The sequence below is a fragment of the Schistocerca gregaria genome, chromosome 1 (assembly GCF_023897955.1).
Source record: "Schistocerca gregaria isolate iqSchGreg1 chromosome 1, iqSchGreg1.2, whole genome shotgun sequence".
NCBI lineage: Eukaryota > Metazoa > Arthropoda > Insecta > Orthoptera > Acrididae > Schistocerca > Schistocerca gregaria.
Window position 1 is genome coordinate 161,974,307 of NC_064920.1, and position 19,759 is coordinate 161,994,065.

At 40.1% G+C, this 19,759-nt stretch overlaps 1 protein-coding gene across 23 annotated transcripts in view; it reads right to left on the reverse strand.

The window, feature by feature from the left end:
• Positions 1 to 1,596: 1,596 nt before the first annotated feature.
• The window catches only part of LOC126335720 (uncharacterized), a 201,009-nt gene continuing 182,846 nt past the window's right edge, over positions 1,597 to 19,759 (reverse strand). For all 23 annotated transcript variants that reach the window (XM_049999282.1, XM_049999192.1, XM_049999333.1 and 20 more), the window contains one exon: positions 1,597 to 2,667. The gene's annotated coding sequence lies outside the window, so the exon portion shown is untranslated. The remainder of the gene's footprint in view (positions 2,668 to 19,759) is intronic.

Sequence of the window (19,759 nt, forward strand, 5' to 3'; positions counted from 1 at the left end):
TTGAACACAAAATAGCAGTACAATTGTTGCCAAGAGATGAAGGCAGCTCACAACCCAATACGTGGCATGATTCATAAGGGACATAACACAGATACGTAACACAGTGTGGAATATAATGGCACATGTAGAAATAAAATCCTTATCATGAACAGATATTTGCAAGAGTGGGATGAGAGCCATTGTCTTATGAGTACAGCAGTTTAACTCTAATTATTGATAATTAAAAGATTACTAGCACCTTTGTCTTCCCTTGTCATGACAGAAGTTGGCTCTCTCTCAACCCGAACTTTAAGTGACCTGACCCTCCTACCTTCCCCAACAATCCTCCTTTTCTCAATTAGGTCTCACATTTAAATGAGGTGTGTGTGCCTTCAAGCCAACTCTGACCAATATGTGCCTTTGAGCCCACTCTGATCAATCTCTGTGAGCTGTAATTAGGGGCTGAGTGGTCTTGGAAAAGTATTGTTCCACAGTGTTTTCAGTATCTCAAGTAATTCAAGTTATGATACATCATTGCCATCATTTGGCTGAAAGGAGATACTACAACCAGGGACGCATTCAGGGTTCAGTTCTAGGGGGTCACATTCTTTTACTCACCCCATATATTACTAGCTGTCACATTCACACTCAATGAGCCACAGACACCTACAATTTTAATAATAATAATAATAATAATAATAATAAAATATTCAAAATATTTTAATATGATCATTATAATATGTTTATATCAGTAGTTAGTAGCAGTAGGTAGGTGTTGCTTTATTTCTTTTTTGGGGGAAATGGGTCATGACCTCCATAAATATCCCTTGGATTTGCACCCGGCTACTTTCTACTAGGTGGGTTGTCTACTTCAATTGCTCACAGATGTGTGTAGATGAAAGTATAACAATAAGTTGTACAAAACTGTTACTGTTCCTGTGTCAAATTCTGAATCATCATAATATGGATATAAAATTACTATGTAAAGTATTGCATGGGGTATGCTAGCCTTGGTGTTAATATGGGCTGTGACAGGGGCATGCAAACCCTGAAAAATAAGTGTCATATCCAACCCTTTATGATGATAAATACAAAAGTGACACAAACTGCTCCTCTTTAGCTGGGTTGCTAAGCCTAACCCATCCAAGGACTTTCTCTTAGGAATGATTCCCTTAGCCTTTGAAGATCTCTCATTGCCACATTGTTCATTCCTTTGTTCACTCTCAGAAAGAAAAAAGTGACTCATCTGCCAACTGATTCATACCAATGATCTCCCTCTGCTGTAGATATCAATGGGGTCTTCACACATATGCCTGAGCTTGGTCTATTCATATTTGAGACACGTGGAGAGAGGATGTCCTACTACTTTTGAGCTCTCAGGAACTAGGGCCAGTACTAGGAAAGTAATGTACCAGACAATCAGTTGTCTGCTTAGTGGGAAGTGGCTGGACCAAATTAAAGAAGACCTTGAAGGGAAAAGAGAGGCACAGAATGTTGTGGTGGGGAAGGAAATTGACTAAGACAAAAAGAAATGGAGCAAATCGTTCAAAAATATCCTACCCGGCTTTCGGGAACACCCCATAACGATGATTATAATGAATACAAAAGATAAATAACTGTCTTTCAAGCAATTTATTATTTGCTTGTTATACTTTAAACTAAGAAACTACAACTAAAATAAAACTTCTTGCAAAAGGACATAAAAATCCAATATATACATATTGGAAATACTAAAAATTACACCACATGGAGAAATGTTAATGTACATGTAAAACTTTTATAAAATAAGATATCTGCAATGATAAGCAGATGTCACTGGCATATGTTGCTGTTTTGTAGTTGAAAAATTATAAGTTTATAAACTATACATGCCTTGGTGAGCCTAATATTGATGGTACAAATGTTTCAAAATTAAGTACTATACATATATAATATTTCAGAATTAAGTAAAAAATTGTGGACGGAAGATTGGTCATCTCTAGACAAACATTTTAGGACATTCGTTGCAGCTGGTACTTATAAATGTCAACACAAGTCCAAAAACAAGTCCACTAGTCCAGAGTAGCTGACTCTTGTAACCACTTCCACAACCAACAAACCAGTGTGACACTTATAAATGTGCATGTTCACAAGCCTATTATGAAGTCTAGTTTTGCAGCAGTGAACACATGTTAGTAAAAGCAACAAAGTCACAGGTAACAGGTTTTTTGCATCTACAGTTTGGCTTTCCTGTGATTATCACACACTCAAATATAATCTGAATATGTCAAGTACTGATAAGCAAAATCAGATGCTGTCATATTATTTAAGTGAACGGTATGCCAACTGTTAACTTAAAGAACTATTCTTTCATATAACTGAGATTTTATTTTTCAATTAAAAGTCATTCAATGGTAATGTTTAAAAACAATACTGTATCAAGTCAATATACAACCATAAAATAAACATGATGTTTTATTCTCCAATATATTATCATTTTTAAACAGCAGAAAGTTCAAGTTGAAGTTCCTAGTGTCATTATTCATTATGTCCTTGTTTCTGTGGGTATCACAAAGTAGGTAGAAATGTTTGATAGATTTCTTGTAATGATCTTCACCAGAAACCACATTTAAAAACTGATTTCAATCTCTTTCACAGCTCCTGCAGTCTTTTTAGTCTTGGAACTATCACACAGGCATACACATCCAACTGTAAACAAATAAAATTCCCTGTATTCAGAAACACTACTTTAACATAATTCATATATTTTAAAATCAAAGAACAAGATGTACTTCACTGCAACTACAAAATTACGTAGAAGGTGAATAGCAAACATATTTTTGTTATAACTGTGTCAAATTACTGAGAATTAATACTGTGTCCAGAAATTAATTTTTATGTAATATGTTTTATAATATGTACATAAGGAAGACATTACATGACAGGCCAGTGCAGTTCAGGTGAGAAACTGAAAAACATACGGCAGAGGGCATAATTTTAAAATATGGACAATATTCTGTATCAAATTTAAAACTGCTAACTGCTTTCAACTCACACCCATATTTGTCTGTTCTTTTTTTATATTGTTCAGTTCCCAAGTATAATGTGTAAATAGCTTCCAACCAACTTTATGCAAGGAATATTGTAATCATAGACAGTGAATATCTTTTTCGTCTTAATCTCCAATCCATAAGCAAAATAAAGAAAGTAGGCAGCAGAGCTGCTGTGCAGACTACCTCAAATACAACATTTTTAAATTTATGTAACAGTGTTTTACAAAGATGTCACCTTTCTTTCAACAATTCTCACTAAAGTTTGCTGAGTATCTTTGTTACACTTTGATACAAGCTAAATTGATTTTTCACAACCCTAGCAGCATATCTCTGCACTCTTATGATGTCTGCTGTCAGGCCTACATTTTAAGCCTTGGTTGTCTGCACTCTATGCTGCTGCCAAGATGGAAGAAGCATGGTTGGGGTGGATATTTTAATATATTTATGGTACATATAGAATCCCAATAAAAAAATTAAATGTCCAGAATGTTAAAACGTTCATCAGGACTTTATTTTGGAATACTGCTGATGATCTAGCAGTAAATGTTGGCCTCAGGCAAATGCAGTACCTCTGAAAATGTCACCACAGTTTCTGGAGTTACTCAGCAAAATCCAAGGAAATCCAACCAAAGAATTACAGCAGAGACTGGTTTGAAGCATTCCAGTAAACAGAAACTACTGAGACAGAGCCTACACATGTTTTCATTCAACATACATACTTGTATGAGCAGTGTGACAGAAGTCTGATTTTGCAAAATAGATTTTTTCAATGATTGATAATTAAGGATTTGATGGTAGCTGCATCTGGGTCTCAGATGAAGCACATTTCCACCTGAATGGAGTGATGCTTAAACAAAACTGGTAATTTTGGAGTTTCCAAAATCCCCGTTTGTCTGAATCAAAACCAATTTGTCCTCCCATAGTTACTGGTTGAGCAGCAGTATGCAGCACAGGAATTATCGGCCCTTTTTCCAGGGACAGAACTCATTGTTTTGGGTTCTTGCAAATTTACTGGTGAGTGGATGGACTGGCCTCCATATTCATCCACTCTCACTGCTTGTGACTACTTTTTCCGAGACACATTGAAAGACACTGTCTATCAAAAGGATCCTAGTATGTTAGACAAGCTCGAATCGGCAGCCTGTGTAGCATCTGAATCCATTGCCACTGCAGCACTACAGGATGTGATGGCAAATTTCATTTCCAGCACACAGTTTTAATCTGCCAGGAACTTTCATATCAGTGCACACTCCACTGCAGAATGAAAATCTCATTCTGGCAAATTTCATTGTTTGTTTGTGCCCTCTCCATACTGTGAGTGGTGGAAATTTTGTACTCACTGTGATGTGATAGCACAGACTGCTTGGACAGGACAAGTACAATATGCACACTAATACTGTCTGAGTTGCATAGTGTACATGCCACCTGTTAGCAGCTTTTTGAACTATTTCAAAACTTTTGTATATAATTCTTAAAGCTTTCACAATAAACATACTGTCTGTAGCATTCATCTATTGCTCTTAGCTTTTAAAACAATTGGGGACTCCTCTGCTGGATGCCCTGTACTTACAAAGGGAACAAGCATCGAATCAATTGCAACATCATCAATTTTTTGGTTGGTTGGCAGCTCTCCATCTGGTTCCATTAGAAGCTACTTTTTTCATTTCTGCATAATTAACTGCTTTGGTATTGACTGTGCTATATGTTGATTATACTATAATTTTAATGTTTTATATTGCATTGTATTGCGTGCTTACATTAGTTATGGTACTGAATTAATTTTACTGTAATATACCACATATTTAAACATGTTAATGTTTAAAGTAAGACAATTAGTAAATAAATAAAAAAAAATTTAGCTGCAGTCTTACTCAAGCTATCTCTGTTTGTAATGTCCTTTCCCAGACATTTGCAGGGAGCTGACTGTATCATATCATGTGACCAATCCACTAATGTCTTACTTGTCCTTTTGTTTTCCTAAATGACATTTCTTCATCATATCTTTGCAGGACTGCCTGGCTGGTGGTTTTATCTGTTCACATTATCTTCAACAGATGTTCCCAGCATTCAACATCAAATGTTTCAAGACGTTTCATTTCATTTTTCCCTTTCATCTACATTTCACAGACATAAAGTGCTACACTTCAAATATTGCTCGTAACTGCTTTTTTCCTCGAATCAGTACCTATGTTGTTTGAACAACACATTTTTTTCTTTCATTCACGAACACTGGTTTTGCTTCTCAATTATTTGTTTTATGTTTTCTTTCCTTCTTCAATCTTCAGTTATCTTATTTTCTACATATCTGTATGATTCTGTTTGTTTTATTTTGTTTCTTCTACTTTTAATGTTTGCTCCATTCAAGGCATAGCAGAAGAATCCCGTGAGGGACATAGCAAAAAACATGGCACAGTGGCATAAGAAACCTTAGTGGGAGGTACCAGTTAGGTGTTCCAGCAAAATAAGCCATATGCAGACTACACTGACATCACAGAAGTCATCACCTGGGTCTACTGAAAACTGAATTTCTGTACTGTACGGCCAGAGCAGTGATACAATGACAAAGTGGAAAGACAAGGACACCAAGAGAATGATGTTATAACTGCCCAACAACCATGCCCTGCACCTTGATTCTGCTGTGACTTAAGTTAGGGAAAGTGCTGCCATTTCAGAAACAAAGGAGGACAGAGCTTGTATAAATACTGTCCATATTAAGCAAGCATTGTCAGCAGCCAGGTCCAAAGGGAAGTCTACACCGGTCATCATTCTGAAATATGTTATCAAGCTGTCACTATTTGACGCTGTCTTCATTACCTGTGGGTCAACCAGCTACACCTAAGTCTGAATGATCCTGACTTGGGTTCTAGCTGGAGGACCATGTGCTGACTGAATTTCATCCACTGCAGGCCACCTCTTTGGGAGGTAAGCATTTCACCTGGGCCACCTAGCTACCAAGCCATTGTCACCGTGTGTACACAAAGTCTGCTGGTGCTCATCACCCTGTCAGGGCACACTCCTCAGCTGCCTGCACTGGGATCACAGTTAGACTTTACCACCTTGGCACACCCCGCTCTGAGACGTGCACTTACATCTACAGCAAGGATGTCCTCCTGGAGACCGCCATAGCTGTACGCTGCCAATGTGGGAGTCCTGATGGGCCAGTTCCTTGTCACGACACAGCTGATGGGGCAAGCTGCAGCTATGACCTGCTTTTGCCAGGGCCATCCAGACACTGCTCGCTGAGATCAGCAATTTTGAAACTCAACAGATGCCCAACTTTGGTCGCAACATCATTATTGTTGTAAACTTAAGAAAAAAACGTATGATAGTCCTATGTTCTTGATTTATTGGAAGGCATCCAACCAGTTCACATCGCCTTGCTGGAACCACATCCAGGGATGGAGAGCTGAATGCCACACTGTTCACTAGATGTTTGGCTCCACCACCCACCAGACATCATTCACCCTTGACCCCTACATAATCATTCATTACATACGCCAGCATAACTATGACTCTTTGGAGAGGAAAAGGATGACCTATACCAGAGAGGGAAAGGAGAATATGTAAATACTTGTGAATTAAAGGAGAAGCAGAAGCAGATACAGTGAATTGTTGACACACAGACACGAAAGAATCAAACTTGCTAGCTTTAGGAGTTATTCTTTGATGAGCTAGAGTAAAAAACACACACACCTCCCCCCCCCCCCTCTCTCTCCCTCTCTCTCTCTCTCTCTCTCTCTCTCTCTCTCTCTCTCTCTCTCTCTCTCTCTCTCTCTGCAGGCATGCATAGTCCTACAGAAAAACAAGAAAACATGCATTTTAATGAACCCCACAGCCTCAAGACTAAAAGCTCAACCAAAGACCCATAAACGCCATGTTCCATTGAGGCCCACTGTTAATTCTAAAAATACACCTGCCTTTAAAGTCTCCCTACTGCTGAATCAAATTCTGAAACAGTACTATACGTTTGAGATACATCATACTCAGTTAAGAACACAAATGAATTAGCAATTAAAATTAAAGATATAAATATTCCTGCAGGTGCCAGGTTTGCCTCTTTTGATGTAACTAACCTATTTAAAAACGTACCAACTCGAGAAACAATAGACATAATCTTTGAAAACTTAATAAAACATACAAAATTGTGAGTTGCAGAAATACCAGAAGTCAAGGACATGATACAGCTAATATTTTCTCACAATTACATCCTTGATGTAACTAACCTATTTACAAATATACCAACTGGAGAAACAATTGACATAATCTTCGAAAACTTAATAAAACATACAAAATTGTCAGTTGCAGAAATACCAGAATTCAAGCACATGTTACAGCTAATATTGTCTCACAATTACTTTACATTTAATGGAAAAGTTTACCAACAGAATGAGTGTCTTGCCATGGGTAGTAGGATATCAAGTTTTCTGGCAGACATGTTTCTCAATTATCTGGAAAGTAAGTTCTTAAATGAAGACAATGCACTCAAGAGTAAAATAATATATTACTGGAGATATGTTAATGACACCTTGCTGCTATTTGAGGGAACAAAATTCAATTCTTTACACAAAAACATAAAAAATTCACAATGAATGAACATGAGGACAACAAAAGCATAAATTTCCTGGATCTTAAAATCACCAACCACCAACAAAAACACAAGTTCAGCAAACACAGAAAACGCACATACAAAGACATAACACTGGACAACTCATCATGCCATCCCACCACACAATGAAACATGCTGCATTTAGGTCCATGCTACACAGAGTACACTCCCTTGATTTAGAAGAAGATACTGTCAACAATGAGATAGATAGAATAAAGAGCATTGCCATAAGCAACAGCTACACAGCCAAGACAACTGACAATTTAAGCAGACAAATAAAAAAAAGTAAGACAGTGAATGGAAACACTGTGAAAGAGGAGAATATATTCACCAGTATCCTATACATGGGCCCCATATCACAAAAAATCGCTACCTTTCCAGAAAAACAAATGTAACAGTTGCACTCTCAGTCAATATAAGTTTGAAAACTTACTTGTCCATAATGTAAAATCAAATACGCAAACACACAACAGCGGGGTGTACTAAGTATCATGCCCCAGTTGTCATGCCTACTATGTAGGGAGAAAAGGCAAAAACTTCAAAACCCGTTTTCAAGAACACATAAATGCTTCTAAGCTCAACCATTTCAAAAAACAGTCACTGCACAACATATGTTGGAAATGAAACATGTCATCAACAGTCTAGAAAACTATTTGGTAGTACTACATAACGAAGTCAATGGTAAGACCCTACATCTGTTGGAACAACTGGAGGTTTACCTCCACAAAATCAAAACACCAGAATCTATGTTAAATGAACAAACAGATTTCACAAGCCATAGTTATTTCAGTAATTTTAAAGGCCTATTCTAAAGTTATTTCTTGCATATGCCAATATTGTTCAATAGTTACATCTTTAGCACTACAAATAAATTCATCTTTGACAACACCATGTACAAAAACATCTGTGAAGTGTTTACAAACATGTATGTGCAAATGTGCCTCTTGGATGAAGTGACGTGTATGAAAACAACAGACAAAAAAATGTTTGCGGGTAAATAGTCTTCATGGGTTTGTCGCCAGATAACATTGTGAAAATTCCACAATGCTTCCTCTGAGCAACTGTCCGACACCTTCATGTGGTTCAACCTAGCTGGTGGTTAGGTACAACTGACGGTATCCCCATGTCGACACCCCATTTCTAGAGTATGTGCGTGAAGAATGCGCAGGTGCAAAAATTACGCATGCCCAATTATTTACAGATAGGTGGTGCCCTATTCAAACTCCCTCTGTCGAAAATTGCAGAGTGGCTCTCCTGCACATGTGCTGTACACTGCATTAACCAACAGTGTGGCCAGACGTCACTCACCAATGGCAGTACAAGACCAATGTTATGACCAGTCTGTTATCAAAGAATCTTGATTTTTTGCATCATGATTTAACAGCTGACAATGGAGGGTTCCAGGCTGTGCTCAGTTGAAATCCTGCATCCTTGTTGATGAGATTATCGGCTGTATAGATATGTATTGCTTCATTAATGACACAGTCCCAGAAAGATGATGCTGGGGATAAAATTTCCATCTCATCATAAATCATCCATTTTCCTGTATTTAGACAGTGTTCTGCAACTTCTAGTTGACAAGGGTGCGTATGATGCTGATGTTCATCACAGCGTTGTTGTACTGTGCGGCATGTCTGGCCTATATATACTGCCTCACATTGACTAGGAATCTTGTACACACCACATTTCCTCAGGCCAAGGTCATCCTTAACTGAACCCAACAGATTTCTCAGTTTTGCAGATGGTTGAAAAACACATTTAATTCCATATCTTCGAAGGACTCTTCCGATTCTTGACGATATGACACCAAAATATGTGAAAAAGGCCAAAGTGGTGAGTGTTCCATAGACTGAACTCACCTGGGCCTGAATGCATTATGTAACTGTCTCTCAGAATAACCGTTTTGTCGGTCGGAACACTGTCTTAAAATGTTGTACTTCACTTGACAGGCTTTCAGGATCAGATACCACATGTGCCCTATGAACTAATGTACATAACGCACAACCGCATTGTGCAGGATGATGGCAGCCCCATCTGCTTTCCTTCGTACCAAAACATCAAGAAAGATACAGTACCATCATTTTCCACTTCCATTCTGAAGTTTATATTCGGATGGAGTGAACTCAGATGCTGAAGGAACAGGAATACAGGATATTGGATGACTTATGAAAAGATGGAAGTTTTATCCCCAGCATCATATAGGAATCAATACTTATTTGTACAGCCGATAATCTCATCAACGAGGATGTGGGATTTCAACTGGGTGCAGTCTGGAACCCTGCATTGGCTGCTATTAAATCACGACGTGAAAATCAAGATTCTTCGATAACAGACCCGTCATAACATTGGTCTAGCACGGTCATTGGTAAGTAACACCTGGCCGCACTGTTGGCAAATGCAACATACAGCGCACGTGCAGTAGAGCCGCTCTGCAATTTCTGGCAGAGGGAGTTTGAATACGGCACCATCTGTCTGCAAATCATTGTACATGTACGATTTCTGCACCTGCGAATTCTACGCGCGCATGTTCTATAAATAGGGCATTGACATGCAGATACCGTCAGTCATACCTAACCAATAGCAAGGTTGAACCACCTAAAGAGGTCAGACAGTTGCTCCAAGGAAATATTGTGGAATTTGGACGTGATCCGGCAGCAAACTCGTAAAGACTATTTACAACACGTCTGCCGGGAAAGCTTCAAGAGTCACAATGTTTGCTGGTGCTAAAACATTAGAAATGGTTTTCTTGGATTTTGTGGTAAGTTTAAATTGTTCATCTTGTTGATGAAAGTTTTTCGGGTCTCCAGCCAGGTGGTAGCGTTGATGTATTGTGACGTTTCGGGAAGTGTCATACTACCTCATCACCTGGCGAAGTGTTGAGATTTGCGGAGAGCGGGCTATTTATATGCGCGGTCACCCCCTTCACTAGACCTCGGGCGTCTGGGTGGACCGGCGGCGGGCACATGGTGGTGGTGGTGGTGGGGATAGTGCTTGCCCCCGGTGGCCGCGTTTCGTTCTTGATGTAAGCATTCTGTCTGCGTCCGCAGTGGAGGACGTTGACAGGCGCAATCCCGACGGATTGCCACTATCTCAGGGTTCTATGCCGCACTGAGTTGGTATCTCTGTTGACCAGATGGTTGTGAATCCTTATTTCTATAGATTCTTCGATAATGCTTTCCCAGAAGCCAGATGCTCGGCACAGTATCTTCGTGTTTTCGAAGTTGAAGGTGTGTTCTCCATTTATGTTGTGTTCTGCTATGGCTGATTTTTTCTCTGTGATTTAATTGCATACATCTGATATGTTCTTTGCAGTGTTTAGATATACAGCGCTGTGTTTGCCCAATGTATTGTTTACCGCATTCACATGGTGTGCTGTGTACTCCTGGTGTGCTAAGGTTCAGTGCGTCTTTGGCAGAACATAGGTGCTCCATTGTCTACAGTGGTAGTCAGATAATGGTTTTGATATTGTATTTGCCCAGAAGTCATGCAATTTTGGCCGAGTGTGGATCCGCATACGGAAGGAACGCGAGTCATTTGTTTTCTTCTTCATCATCTTCTTCTGGGGTTCTCACTACTTCCTTATTCCTTTCAAGTGTCCTGTTGATCTGCATTTCACTGTAGTCATTTTGGTGGATAACTTCCCTCAGGTGTTGCAGCTCGGATGGTAGGCTGTCTTTGTCGCAGATGGCACTCGTCCTATGTACCAGGGTGGTCAGTACTGTTTGTCTGGATGCTGGCAGATTGGTGCATGAAGGTATAGATCTGTGTGTGTCTTCTTCCTAAGTACTGCAGAGCCTAGTGAACCATCTGCCTTCCTCTTAATTAAAATATCAAAGAAGGGGGGGGGGGGGCATCCATTTTCCTCAACTTCCATTGTAAATTTGACATTCGGATGGATGCTATTGAGGTGTTCCAGAAACTCATCTAGCGCCTGTTTGCCATGTCCCCACACGACAAAAGTGTCGTTGACATAGTGGAAGAAGTGCTTTGGCTTCTGTCTGGCAGTTTGAAGGGCCACCTCCTGGAAATGTTCCATTTAGAGGTTTGCAAGCGCAGGAGCCAGTGGGGAGCCCATGGCCACACTGTTGATCTGCTGGAAGAATTCCCCGCTGCACTGAAAGTAGCTGGTTGTTACTGCATGTTCAAAGAGGCTGACTGTTTGTGGTTCAAAGTGCTGGGCTAAAAGTGCCAAGGAGTCTTGAAGGGGCACTTTTATCAAAGGCAACGTCACATCCAAGCTCACGAGTAGGTCCTCCCTTAGTAGTCGCATGTCCCTGAGTGTTTTTATGAATTTGGCTGAGTTTCTCACATGGTGACTGCAGTGTCCCACAAGGGGTTTGAGCAGTGTCACTAAGTATTTAGCAAGTCCGTAACTGTGAGAGTTGATGGAGTCCACAATTGGTCTCAGAGGTACCCCTTCCTTACAGATCTTGGGGAGTCCATAGAGGTGTGGTATTGCTGGCGCTCTGGCGTACAGCTGCTTCTTCATTGGCTCAGGTAAGTCAGATTTCTTCAGCAGAGCTATCGTCTTTCTACTCATCATCGGGGTTGGATCTTTCTACAGCTTTGTAGGCCTCATCTTGTAGCAGCAGGTTTATTTTCTGTACTCGGCATTGCTTAATAGCACTGTAGTGTTCCCTTTGTTTGCTGGTAGGATCGTTATATCACGGACATCTCTAAGGGACCGGAGAGCTGCTCGTTCTTCCACAGATATGTTATTTTTAGGCAATTGAGATCTGTCGACTATTCTGCAAGTTTCCTGTCTGACTTCCTCTGCTTCCTCCTTTGGAAGCCCTCGTACTGCTTCTTCCACACTGCTGGTAATGTCTCATTTTGGGATCGTTCTGGGGATGAGGGCGAAACACCTGAGGGAAGTCTTCCACCAAAATGGCTACAGTGAAACGCAGATCAACAGGGCGCTTAAAAGGAAAAAGGAAGTAGTGATAACCCCAGAAGAAGATGAAGAAGAAGAAGACAAACGACTCGCATTCCTTCTGTATGTGGGTCCACTCTCGGCCAAAATTGCACGACTTCTGGGCAAATACAATATCAATACCATTATCTGACCACCACCAAAGACAAGGGAGCTCCTAGGTTCTCCCAAGGATGCGCTGAACCTTAACATACTAGGAGTATACAGCATACCTTGTGAATGCGGTAAACAATACATTGGGCAAACACAGTGCTGTATATCTAAACACTGCGAAGAACATATCAGATGTGTGCGACTGGGTCACACAGAAAAATCAGCCACAGCAGAACACAGCATAAATGAAGAACACACCTTCAACTTCGAAAACACAAAGGTACTGTGCTGAGCATCTGGCTTCTGGGAAAGCGTTATCAAAGAATCCATAGAAATCTGGTTAATTAACAGAGATGAGGGATACCAACTCAGTGCAGCATGAAACACTGTGATAGTGGCAATCTGTCAAGAGTGCACCCGTCAATGTCCTCCACCGTGGATGCAGACAGAATGCTTACACCAAGAACCGAACGCGGCCACTGGAGGCAACTGCTAGACCACCAACAACACGCGCACTCCGCAGGTCCACCGCAGCCACCCGAGGTTTAGTGGAGGGGAGTGACTGCGCATATAAATAGCCTGCTCTCCACGAATCTCAACACTTCACCAGAAGATGGGAAGTATGACACTTCCCGAAATGTTGTGAGATATCAATGCTACCACCCAGCTGGACACCTGAGAAACCTTCATCAACAGTTTATGCCGGGAAAGCCTACAGTCACATATCGTTCATCTTTTCCACTGTTTTGCACATATTTTCCACGTTTGACTTACGAATTTCATAACCTAACATTAAACCTTTTTGTGACACCTGATATCACTTCAGTTTTACTCGATGATTTGCCATCTATTACTACGAACTGCGACCTTCCTGACAGGAAATCACGAATCCAGTCGCACAACTGAGACGATACCCCATAGCTCCGCAGCTTGATTAGAAGTCGCTTGTGAGGAACGGTGTCAAAAGCTTTCCAGAAATCTAGAAATACGGAATCAACTTGAGATACCCTGTCGATAGCGGCCATTACTTCATGCGAATAAAGAGCTAGCTGCGTTGCACAAGAGTGATGTTTTCTGAAGCCATGCTGATTACGTGTCAATAGATCGTTCCCTTCGAGGTGATTCATAATGTTTGAATACAGTATATGCTCCAAAACCCTACTGCAAACTGACGTCAATGATATAGGTCTGTAGTTAAATGGATTACTCCTACTACCCTTCTTGAACACTGGTGCGACCTGCGCAATTTTCCAATCTGTAGGTACAGATCTATTGGTGAGCGAGCGGTTGTATATGAGTGCTAAGTAGGGAGCTATAGTATCAGCGTAATCTGAAAGGAACCTAATCGGTATACAATCTGGACCTCAAGACTTGCCCGTATCAAGCGATTTGAGTTGCTTCGCAAACCCTAAGGTATCTACTTCTAAGAAACTCATGCTAGCAGATGTTCGTGTTTCAAATTCTGGAATATTCCATTCGTCTTCCCTGGTGAAGGAATTTCGGAAAACTGCGTACAATAACTCCGCTTTAGCGGCACAGTCGTCGATAACAGTACCATCGGCACTGCGCAGCGAAGGTATTGACTGCGTCTTGCCGCTTGTGTACTTTACATACGACCAGAATTTCTTCGGATTTTCTACCAAATTTCGAGACAATGTTTCGTTGTGGAACCTATTAAAGGCATCTTGCATCGAAGTACGTGCTAAATTTCGCGCGTCTGTAAATTTTAGCCCATCTTCAGGATTTCGCGTTCTTCTGAACTTCGCATGCTTTTTCCGTTGCCTCTGCAACAGCGTTCGGACCTTTTTTGTGTACCACGGGGGATCCGTTCCATCTCTTACCAATTTATGAGGTATGAATATCTCAATTGCTGTTGCTACTATATCTTTGAATTTGAGCCACATCTCGTCTACATTCGCATAGTCAGTTCGGAAGGAATAGAAATTGTCTTTTAGGAAGGCTTCTAGTGGCACTTTATCCGCTTTTTTAAATAAAATTATTTTGCGTTTGTTTCTGATGGATTTGGAAGAAATGGTATTGAGCCTAGCTACAATGACCTTGTGATCACTAATCCCTGTATCAGTCATGATGCTCTCTATCAGCTCTGGATTGTTTGTGGCCAAGAGGTCAAGTGTGTTTTCGCAACCATTTACAATTCGCGTGGGTTCGTGGACTAACTGCTCGAAATAATTTTCGGAGAATGCATTTAGGACAATCTCGGAAGACGTTTTCTGCCTACCACCGGTTTTGAACAAGTATTTTTGCCAACATACCGAGGGTAGGTTGAAGTCCCCACCAACTATAACCGTATGAGTGGGGTATTTATTTGTTACGAGACTCAAACTTTCTCTGAACTGTTCCGCAACTGTATCATCGGAGTCTGGGGGTCGGTAGAAGGAGCCAATTATTAACTTAATTCGGCTGTTAAGTATAACCTCCACCCACACCAATTCGCACATTGTCACATACTACTTCTACAGGAATCTCTATGGTTTAAAAATTTTATTGGATATGATAAGTAATGTGGTTTGGTTTAGAAGAGTTCTCTATGAGAGGTTAGGGTACTTTAATCCATGGAATTGGTTTGATCTGAATGTGGAATTTACAAAGGTAAAGAGTATTACTGAGTTTTGTTGCTACCATCTCCACTTACATCAATAGAAAGGTGTCAGAACCAATATTTGGGGCCTGTATGGGTGAAAAAGTTACCTGTGGTTTATAGCTAGCATCTCTGAGTAGTAATGAAAATGTCCGGGTCCCTGGGTTGGAACTTCACCACCATTTAAATTTTGAATAAAAATGATCAGCAATGGTGACTGAAGATTTCCATCATAAGAAGTCACTCTCGGCCTGCTAATAGCCTTTTCAAACACAACAGAGGAGCTGACAGAGGTTCAGAGCACTCTCTTGTCCTTGGGATGGGAAACTGTCCCCAAAAGGCAGATGAATCAGCAATGATCTACACCATGAAGATTCAGAAGGCAATGGGAGTTCATGCATTACAGACACATAATATGTAGCCACAGGACTTGTGGCCTGTAACTGAAAAAGTGTCATGATGGTGACACCACTAGTAAAAGATTCCGCACTAGTCCCCCATTCGGATCTCTGTGAAGAGACTACCAAGGAGGAGACGGTCATGAGAAAAAGACTGAATAACTGACAAAAGGGTAACCTTCTATGAATTGGAGTGGGGAATGTCAGAAGCTAGAAACTCTGAAAAGAGAAATGCTAAGGCTCAATCCAGATATAATACGGGTCAGCAAAGAGAAACAGAAAGAAGAGAAGGAGTTCTAGTCAGACAAGGATAGGTCAATATCAACAGCAGCAGAAAATTGTATAACAGGAGTAGTATTTGTTATGAATAGAAAGGTAGGCTAGAGAATGAGTTACTGAGAACAGTTTAGTGATAGAATTGCTCTCATCAGAATCAACAGTAAACTAACATAGACAAAAAGAGTTCCAGCATACTTGCTGATGTCGCAAACAGCAGATGAAGGGAGAGACAAAATATATGAGCATACTGAACAGGTAATTCAGTAGGTAAAAATTTAATAGTCACAGAAATCTGAAATGTGGTTGTAGGGGAAGGAGTAGAAGAAAGGGTTATGGGAGAATATAGGCTTCATAACAGGAATGAGAGAGAAGAAAGACTAATTGAGCTGTGCAATGAATTTCAGCTAGCAATAGTGAACAGTCTGTTCAAGAATCACAAGAGAAGGAGGTATACTTGGAAAAGGCCAGGAGATACAGGAAGATTCCAGTTACATTACATCATGGTCAGCCAGAGACTCCGAAACCAGATATTGGACTGTGAGGTATACCCAGGAGCAGATATAATTCCAATCACAATTTATTAATGATGTGAAGAGTAGGCTAAAGTTTGAGAGACTAGCCAGGAAGAATCAATGCACAAAGAAATGTGAAACAGAAGTACTAAGGAATGAAGAGGTATGCTTGAAGCTTTCTGATAATGAACACAGTTCAGTTGAAGAGGAAGAAACATGTCTAAAAAGAGCAATCACACAGATTGGAAAGAATAACATATGTTCAAGGAAGGTACCTGTGAAGAAACCATGAGTAACAGAAGAAATTCTTCAGTTGTTGAATGAAAGAAGGGAGTACAAAAATATTCAGGGAAATTCAGGAATATAGAAATACAAGTCACTTAGGAATGAAATAAATAGGAATTATAGAGAAGCCAAGGCAAAATGTTAACAAACCAAAAAAGAAATGATTGTCAAACCAATTGACTCAGCATAAACAAAAAAGTAAAAACTATGTTTCAGTGAAATTAAAAACCAAGGGTGGTAGCATCAAGGGTAACATGGGAATTACACTATTAAATGCAGAGGAGAGGGTAGATAGGTGCAAAGAGTACATCAAAGGCCTCTGTAAGGTGGAGAACTTGTCTGATGACTTGATCAAAGAAAAACAGGAGTCAACAAAAGATAGGGGATCCAGTATTAGAGTCGGAATTAAAAGAGCTGTTGATGACTCAAGATCAAGTAACGCAGAAATTCTAAAATCACTGGGGAGATGTGACAACAAAACAGCTATTCATGTTGGTGTGTAGAATGTATGAGACTGGTAACATACCATCCGACTTTTGGGAAAACATCGTGCTTACAATTCCAAAGACAGCTGTGGCATTGACTAATATCCAGTCGGAGCGCCTTCACTTACGTGCGCCACCAATTACACTGACACGGCTGCATTTCCTGCAGCCACCACAGCAGCCAGAGGGGGATCATAGAGGACCTGTTAAGACATCAGGGAGTACCTTCTATGGTAGAGTTTGTGCAGTACAATGTGGCCAGTAGATGTGCAGACGGTAGGGCAAGCACGGGGAGAGGAAGTGATGTAGATTGTGGGCAGGGAGTCAGCACATTGTAGGGGAAATGCCGAGTGCTGGAGGGGGAAGTGCTGTTCTTAACAGAAGCCTACACTCACATTTTTCGTAAATATTAGGTGGAGCCCCTTCATGCTCACAATTGCATAGCGACCACCCAAAATGATCTACTGTCACCTTTGCTTTGGTTAGCATCTAAAAAGAATTCCCTTGAAAATGCAACAAAAGCAATGATATATTTGTGGCTGACTTGTTACCTATTTGTAACTTTCAGAGAAGCAACATGAGTGGTGAATTTTGATTAAAAACTTTATTTCTCTTGTTGCAGTTTTAGGATTTCCTTTGTGTGAAAACACAGTAGAGTTTACACAATGTCATTTCACTAACATGTTGAGAAGATGCAACTGTGAGAGGATTCTGAAACAGTTGTTTATTAAGTTTATTACGCGAAGAGAGGTACGGTTGACAGCTTATGAAAAACCACATAATTGGTACACGAATATATATGTAATGTCTTCACTTATGTTGTTCCAACACCCACAGCATTTCTCATTTCAACAGCTACCAATAGGCCTTAAAAATTACATTATCTCATCGAACAAATCTGTAGTTTGTGGAATAACAGTAGATAACAAAGTTTCGCATAATAACCATATGGCAAGTCTTTTCTTTGCGTGTTGTCATTTGCCAAAGTCTTGTTCGGATATCTCAAACCATGTATGAAATATGACAAATGTTATGGACATTTCATTTTTGCTTTATCGCTGGTGCATACGATCACAAATGGGGAGGGGGTGAAATCAAGGAAGTCTTCTGTAGAGTATTCCAAAGTCTACCTTTTTCCTTTCTTAAGTTCTAACATCCTTAGACTTTATTCTCCTTCCTGGAGTACCTTGGCAAGCTTCCCTCTTTACCATATTCAATAGTTTTAATTATGGAACCCTTCTTACATCCATTTATGAAAACCTATATTCACAGGCTTGCCCGAGGTGCAGAATGTGTCTGGTGATTTCCAAAACAAAAGTGCACTGAGCATGGCTAGAAAAGGCAGAGTTCTGGAAGCAATATATTTGAATAGATGAAATATGGATGATTATATTAAATGGCTACTGGACTGTAATTTCTGGTAATGAGCAGCTCACGAGATAAAACCAAAAAATGTTACAAAAAACTGTTTAATGGCCAGTAAATATCAAACTATCAGGTTAATAAGTCAACATACTAACACAAATTCTTTACAGAGCAATGAGAAAACTGGTAGAAACTGACCTCAGAAAAGAGCAGTTTGGATTCTGGAGAAATGTAGGAACAAGTGAGGCAATACTGATCCAACAACTCATCTTAGAAGAAAGTTTGAGGAAAGGCAAACCTATGTTTACAGTCTTTACAGACAGACAGAAAGCTTTCGGCAATGTTAACTAAAATACTCTCTTTGAAATTCTGAAGGTAGCAGAGGTAAAATACAAGGAATGAAAGGCTATTTACAACTTGTACAGAAACCAGGTGGTAGTTGTAAGAGTTGACAGGGCAGTGATTGAGAAGAGAGTTAGGCAGGATTGCAGCCGATCCCCAATGTTATTCAGTCTATACACTGAGCAAGCAGTAAAGGAAACCAAAGAAAAATTTGAAGTAGGAATAAAGGTGCTGGGAGAAGAAATAAAAACTTGGAGGTTTGCCAATGACAAGGAAATTCTGCCAGAGGCAGCAAAGGACATGGAAGAACAGTTGAACGGTGTCTTGAAAGGAGGATATACGATGAACATCAACAAAAGCAAAACAAGGATCATGGAAAGCAGTCAAATTAAATCAAGTGATGCTGAGGGAATCAGATTAGGAAATGAGACACTTAAAGTAGTATGGGAGTTTTGCTTTTTAGACAGCAAAATAACTGATTATGGCCAAAGTAGAGAGGACATAAAATTGTAGACTGGCAATGTCAAGAACAGTATTATTGAAGAAGAGAAATCTGTTAAGATCAAAATATAGATATAAGTATCAGGAAGTCTTTGCTGAAAGTATTGGTATGGAATGTGGCCATGAGAGATGTGGATGATGGATAGTTTGGACAAGAGGAGAATCAAAACTTTTGAAAGTGGTACTGCCAAACAACTCTGAAGATTAGATGGGTATATCATATGACTTAAGAGGAGGCACTGAACAGAATTGGAGAGAGAAGAATTTTGTGACTAGAAAAAGGAATCAGCTGACAGGACACATTCCGGAACATCAAGGGATCGCAAATTTAGTGCTAGAGGGAAATGTGG